Here is an 8063-nt window from a genome sequence, read left to right as displayed (position 1 = left end):
ACCATGGCATGGGATCTGGTGGCTACGCGACTGCCATTCCCAAGTGGGAAAAATGGAAGTGGACATTCTTGCCAAGGGTATCACACCAGAATCACTCAATTGGCCCAAACGCACGAAGAATTAGTTTTTCGCTCATGGGGGAAGACTGGACCTAGAGACCAGGAAGTTGGTTCATGGCTCAAAACTCGAAAGAGCAACACAAAGATTATCTTATGCTCTACAAGCTAAAACTATTGGTGTGTTCAGGCCTAATAGAGAGAAGGATGAACTGACGTATGCCCTCGAGACTGTCGAACACAGTGGCCGAACGAGAGGTTTAGGACAGAATATTTCTTGGGAGCATGGTTTCCCTGAGGACAGAGATACCTACAGAAGCTGGCAGAGAAGGAAGGATGAGGATGCAGTGCGGATCAGTAGGTTGGAGGAATTGATTCGTGAGTCACGGGAGGTGTTGCTTCAAGCACAGGAGCGCGAAAAAGACATGTAAGCTAGAATGCAGGACGAAATCATAAAGCAAGTGCAAATAGCAATGAGTGCCCAGAGGTAGGCATCAGATCTAGGAATGAACATTAATATTAGCCCCCCTAATCAGTTGAAAAGCAGCTACACTTCCACAGAGTTGCCAAATCAAGATGACACAATGCTACGTTTCCCCGTGGATGACATCACTGCACCATTTATATTATGTGAGCTACATATTCCAAAAGAGAATGCCACAATCATGGTGACTCTCGGCATTTTTTCTCCTCCAGATCCTACCAAGACACCAAGAATCCATGGCGTAATAATACCACCTGGATATATTAGCGTCTCAGTTGATAGAGTTAACAAAGGTTTTAATGACCTGCCTCTTGACATTCCATGAGGTGATGGAGAGAAGACTCTAGGAGAAGCAGAGAAAACATTCATACTATGGCGCAAGCGCTACATCATTATTCTCGGGGTCTCTAGTCCACCGTCGCTTCCTCAACTGCCAGACAATAGGTGCGGACAAAAGTGAACGAAACAATTTTTTCACAAACTTTCTATTGACATGCATGATTAATAATAACAATTTCTTATACCTAATTATTCTTTTTTGTAATCACACAGTAGAGCCTCCGTCAACCTAAGTCTAATTATTCAATCTCCAGATCATCATAGTGCTCCGGGCAATCAGGTGGCAACGCCGCCACCGCCGCCACCTCCAAGGAGGTCTCCAACGCCTCCAACGGCTGCCCCTCCTCCCTTGATGACTAAGAGGAAGTCAGCTCCTAAGAGGTCTGCCCCACAAACAAAGTCGTTGTCCCACCAGCCGACAAAGAAGAAACCCTCATCTAATCTAGTTATTCCCCAAAAACTATCTTTCGAGAAAAGTGAAAAGGAATTAAAAGCTACAGTAAAAAAAGATGTGGATAGTTTCTTCGAAAAAGTAAAAAAGCAACGAGAAGAGAGGGAGAACCCAGAGAAATCATACTTCTGCCTACCTCTAGATCTTCTAAGAAAGAAGGTGGACCAGAAAAGCGGGAATCTCAAAAGACCCGGCCAAAATCGGACTACGACCGCTCTCTCACCAAGTCATTTGAGGCGGCGTAGAAAAAGACTAGACCAGGGAAAGGTGTTGCACAACTCGGACAACAATCGCAACAATCAGTCCCCCCTCTTGTCGTTCGTAATCAATATGGTTCGAACTTAGACTTAGACGTCGATTTTGAGGAACTAGCTTGGTTTTACGAGGAAACTGGTTTGGACCTTGCCCAAGTGCTCGCTGAAGGACCACCTACTCCGAAAGTGGATCCTTGGAAAAATTTTGAACGTGGAAAGAGTCTATACAACCCTGAGGCCTTAGGTGAACTGGGTACGCAAATGTACCTGCTAAACAAGTGGTACATGACGGCGTGTAAACGGGGAGAGGCCTTTGTTACTGTCAGAGTTAGAAACCAGTATTACTTCTGTGGCGATGACGTTATATATGTCGAGTTTAAAGAATTACACCAACTATGCCACCTAGACTCTCTCGACAAAAGTCTCATTAGCTGCTATTGTCTATAAGTGTGATTATTTTCTACTATTAAAGTGTGTATATATAAAGCTACATGTATATATATACATTATATATCCTCACACTATATTTTTATATATGCAGATATGAGATGACAGAGCTCAGAAAGAGAAAGGATAATGATGTTGGTTTCGTTGATCCAATTGTCGTATTCAAACACCCTAATCCTCCGCCTCAATAGAAAGCTGAACTCGAGAAAAATCTCATGAGGTTTTTAGTGAACCAACAAAACAAGGACATACTCTTCCCCTATAACTTCAAGTGAGTGTTAAATAATTAATGACGATCATATGGACATTTGTTTAATTATTTACTTACTAGCTAATCTATCTCCCATATATATACATATATGTTGACTCTAGTTAATGTCGATCATATTTGTGTATAAAAACATATGCATCAATCATTGGATATTGATGGTCATCGATATGGCCAATAGTCGGTTGAGAATCTTAGACTCGTTAAGAAAAGAGCAAACAGAGTACCAAGACATGATAGATATTATCCAAGGGTAACATGGTCTCTCTAGCAACTATATATACCCCGATCTCTTAACTGCAACAATTATTAAAGACCAAATTAATGTTTTATTTTATTGGACGTATTGTTTGGAAAAGTTTCATTGAGAATCACCACATGAAACATTGCAAAGCGCCACTGGATGTAATCGCACACAAAATAAGTACTATCTACATTTATATATATATAATTCAATTAACACCATGCATGCTTTCAATTCACCGGATCTTTTTTCTCGTAAAAGTGGGTTCTGAGGCAAGAACAGGGGAACAACTACTGCGAATACTATGTTTGCGAGTTTATCGGGGCGTACACAAAAAGAACTTCTGAAGAGATCCTCAAAGTATGTTATATAAATATATTCATATATTCACAATTTCTTTTGTTGCTCATATATATAAGTAATCAAGTGACCAACATATATATATATATATATATATATATATATATATATATATATATATATATATATATATATATTTTCTTTAACTTTTATTGAAGACTCTATGGTTGAAGGAAAAAGTCATACGACGTGACCAACTGAAAGCAATTAAAGAGACCATAGCAGGATTTCTTAATGACCAGGTCCTCAACCCCGCCGACGAGTTCTACAATGACGTCAACGAAATATGGAAGCCAAACTAGATAGAGTGATTTTGTTATCCCAAGGATATGATAGAATATACAATGCAACACACACACACACACACACACACACACACACACACACACACACACATATATATATATATATATATATATATATATATATATATATATATATATATATATATATATATATATATATATATACATACATACATACATATTATATGTACATAAAATAACGTACAATATATGTATATGAATGTAATATATATGTTAGTTTCATACTTTAGTCTGTACAAAATGTTCGAACATTATAAACGTGTAGAATACGTATATTATTAGCAGCGTAGAATGCGTATTCGAAAACCTATTCGAAAACTAAAACGAATCATCAATTGAAAATAGAAAAAAAACAAAAAAAAAGGAAACCTTTAGTCCCGGTTGGTAATACCATCCGGGACTAAAGGGCCGTCCCACGTGGCCAGGCCGGGAGGCCCTTTAGTCTCGGTTGGTATTACCAACCGGGACTAAAGCTGCACCTTTAGTCCCGAGCGCGAAACCGGGACTAAAGGAGGGGACCTTTAGTCCCAATTTGGTACTCCCGGTTCCAAAACCGGGACTGAAGGCGGTTGAGAACCGGGAGTATAGCCCGTTTCTCTACTAGTGATGGCTCTCCTATGCCTGTACGAGTTAAGTGTTCAAGTGTTTGATCCAGAATGAATTAGAGTGCATGACATAATCATTGATAAATCTCTAAACTTCCCCTACCTATACGAGTTAGAGTAATACACGTCCAAGCAGAGTTTGATTTCTAGACGAATTGAAACGTATGACGTGATTACTAATAAATAAATCTCCAAGCCACAATCGTTTAGGCAACCATGCAACAAATTGAACGTCCCTTGTTTTATTAGCATAAACTGGACTTCTATTTCATAGCTAATATATCCGAGTTTCTAGTCGATTTATATGGATGAAAAACCGTGATATAAAAAATCATTTGTCAGAGTACCAATACTTTATTGGGTTCTCGTAGCTGTTTTGCTTTTACTGGCTCCAAAGCCAAAGGCTGGCTGTAGAAATGCAAATGACCTAGCTAGCTTCGGAGATTGGCCGAAGTCCATCATAATCCACTGCCGTCAATATCACCTTACAGGAGGAAGGAGGAAGGAGGAGGAGACCCCTAGAAAGAAGACCAGCAAGGTCGCACGAGCCCAATAAACCAAGAGAGATGTGTGCGGCCGGCTACTAGTGAGATGTGCCTCCATCATACCACACCATGTGATGCGAGGAGCCTCTTCTGCCTCTCATCCTCCCCCTACTTCCAAGATGCAATCATGCTGCCCCAAGCTCCTCGGGGCCCTCGGCCGCCATGATTGCCTCACCGCCTCTCAAGAGTCGCCTCCACCTACTTCCAAGAGGAAGAGGCCGGAGAAGCTATAGTCCATGAAGAAATTAAGCGGAGGGGCGGCGGTGTACGGGGGGCAGCGGAGGAGAGAGATGGGGAGGTGACAGAAAGCTAGAGAGAGAGAGAGAGAGAGAGATGCATGGTGCATGATGATGGCGTAGTTGATCTCTTCGGTCTAGTACTTCCATCGTTCGATCGACTCAAGAAGCCATCATCAGATCGGTGCAGTTCTCCCTCCTCCTCCTCCTTCCAGCTCCTCTTCAGCTTCTTTGTAACACTGCGCCGGCCGCCATGGCTTTGGGGAATCAAGCGTCTTGGTCCGAAATCCGTCTTCTTTCCTAGCTAGGATCTACGTACTTGTGCAAGAGTATGTCATGCTATGCTATATGTTATTCCTCATGTTCTTATTCTGTCTCTCTAAATGGTTTGTGCAGACAGCAAGATTCTTTCGTCTTGATTTATTTATTTCGATCACTCTTTGATTTGGAGTTTGATTCATGTAATATTTCATTAGTTATGTGGATTTCTTCTTTGAGCTTTTCTACTTTTCTAGTTGAGGAACTTCGTTCAGAGATAAGTTTGCGACGCGATGTGTTTCTTGATTGATCCATGATCCGAACATATACGGCCATAACTAGCCCAGCTGTTTTCTAGTAGAGAGATAAGATCGTATAGCTAGTATTAGATCACATGAACAACATGAAATATATGTGCATCTTCTAGCTTCGATCCATATATACCTTCCCTTGATATCTTCTTATAAGATGGTGTAAGTTTAGCTTTACCTTAATATGTGTATTTTGTTTTTTTTTTTTTTGTGAGGAAAAGAAGAAGAAGCAATAAGCTAATAAGATTCATTACATGCTAGTACTCTATACTACTACATGCAACACATTAACTAAAGCCCAACCGTATTCACGAATCACGAGCTTGAAAAAGACCAGCAGCCTGCTAAACAAGATTCTTTGACTGCCCCCAAATCTCTCTTGGGCATTCCATACTAGTACTAGTATCTATGAGATCGGTGCAGGTGCACCTGGTGCCAAGCTAAAGCTAGCAAGAGCTAGCCCCTGCTACCGCTAGCATGTCATGGTATCGTATTGGCCAGTTACCTGCAGTCCTCCTAGCGTCACATGCATGCACCTCGCTCTTTCAGTCTTATTTCTTTTCCTAGCAACAACCCCCAATGTGAGGATTATGTTTACTGCTAAAATTAAAGAGAAAATCATTGAAGAGTAGAAAAATGCGTGATTTATATTATATTATCTGTCATTTCATTATTATCAACTCACTCAAATACTATGTGTCATTTCATTATTATGGATTCATGTATAATCTCAAATATTTGTTCAGTTAATGTTTCCTAAAAAAAAATAGTTGTCCAGTTTATGATCCGGGGCTTCATCATTTTCATCTATACTTGGGCTAGCTATTGGTAGCTAGCTCGTTAGTAAACATTGGTAAGTGTTTTTATTTTGTACCCCCTTCGTCCTAAATTGTAAGTGGTTTTGGCTGTTGTAGATACCTAGATTTTGCTATGCATATAGACATACACTATATATATCTATGTATATAATAAAATCTATGTATTTAGAAAAGCCAAAATGACTTACAATTTAAAATGGAGGGAGTACTGTAAACATTACCATCGCAGGTCACTTATTTGTTACTCGATCACTAGCAGGGGGAGAACACTTCTACTAATTAGGAAAACAACTCTAATCTACTAGCTACTGTTATTATAAAATAGTCTTTTTCTACTGGCATGTGATTTCCTTTTTAATTAGATAGGATGCAAAATATATTAAATGGCTGGAAAATATGTATCCTCGTAGTGATGATATAAGCTTGGTCTGGTTCTTTAACTTTTACCTAGATGTTGTGCATTCCTGGTAATACTTACCTAGATGTTGTGCATCCCTGGTATACGACGAAGATTCATCTGGACAACTTCTTTTGACAGAATAAACTTGAATTAGGTTGGCTATTAAGCATATCACATTTTGACTTTTGTTCCTCCATCTCCATGTTACACTACTGACCTCTATTACACTAATGTGTTTGGTTAAAACATTATCATGTATGTGTACTACAAATATCCTAATTGTCTCGTATCTTGCTAACTAACGGATTTCTAAGTTAGTAGATAGGTCTATAGCATTCTCGCTCATTATAGGTTAAAGCAATTTGCATTGGTTAATTTGCTGCAAGATAGGAAGATTGGAATCAAACTAAAGAATTATTTCTAATGCGAACGTTTTGGTTCATGGGATCCAGCGAGACATCACGTACTTTCTTTTCTAGATGAACTCGTCTATATGTTTAACTAATAGCTTTGTTGCCACCAGTTATTTCTTGTGCAGCGCTATGCATGCTTTATTTCCTACTACTACGTAGATATAGCTAGTTAGTTCCATATATACGTACCGCGCTAACATAATGCTAGTATCTGTCTATCTGGTGTCAATGCTGGAGACACTACAAGTGTTGCGCAGTTAAATGGAAACTTGTTTGCAAGTACTACGTACTTAGAGCAGAGCCAAATGCTTAGTTATAAGTCAACTTGTAAGAGGTAACTATACCATAGCTGTCTTTTATTTGTCTATATTTTTTATTATTATTACTTTTGTACATTTCTTACCTTCTCTTTTATAATTATTTTTACGTTCACCTGATATTTGGGCCTATCACTGGGTATTTGGGCCTATCACTGTATAGACTCACGCCCAACTCGATGTTGGCATGAGAGTCAAGCTTTCCTCTCTTTCCTTCTGATCTTCCTTCTCTCCTCTACATCAGGAAAAATACTGACCAGCTAGGCTATAATAAGAGCTTATTTGAGACTGCTCCACCAACTCTGCTCCATAAACTCCACTGTGGAGTAGCTCCACAAAAAACCTAAAGTTGATGGAGCACATCTTCAGATGATCTCACAACTCCATTTTTCCTTGAGCAGAGTTATATGGAGCTATACTCGTTTGGCTAAGAAACGTGGAGTGGAACTGAAAAACGTGGAACGGAGCAATCCAATACAGGCCCTAAGACTATTATACTTCTTCTTAGCTAGAAGATTAAATTAGTTTCGAAGAGTAGATATTGACTTTTCAAACATCTGGGAATCTGGGATGCCTTATGGTGATTAATACTCTGTCTAATCACAATGGTCCGTTGTCTTTTAGGACAGGAACAGAGTCACTAAGACATTAGTTTGACCGTTAGAGCATAATAGCTAGTATGAGACCTATACATACAACAAATAAAGTTATGATACTTTGAAACTACTTTTGAACACAAATCTAGCAATACCATTTTCAAATGTGTCCAAAGAAATATTCGTCCTGTTCACTTAAGCTTATTCAGAACTACTTTTCAGCTATGGAACAATGTTTTTCTCTCACAATATTTCAGCATAAGTATTAGCATAAACTAAATTTCAGCATCAGCGAACTGGGTGATTGGCGCCCGTATTTTAGTCTTCAAACTTGC

The sequence above is a fragment of the Miscanthus floridulus genome, chromosome 12, assembly GCF_019320115.1.
Source record: "Miscanthus floridulus cultivar M001 chromosome 12, ASM1932011v1, whole genome shotgun sequence".
Taxonomy (NCBI): domain Eukaryota; kingdom Viridiplantae; phylum Streptophyta; class Magnoliopsida; order Poales; family Poaceae; genus Miscanthus; species Miscanthus floridulus.
The sequence above is the reverse complement of the archived record's forward strand: the minus strand, read 5'-3'. Positions refer to the sequence as shown.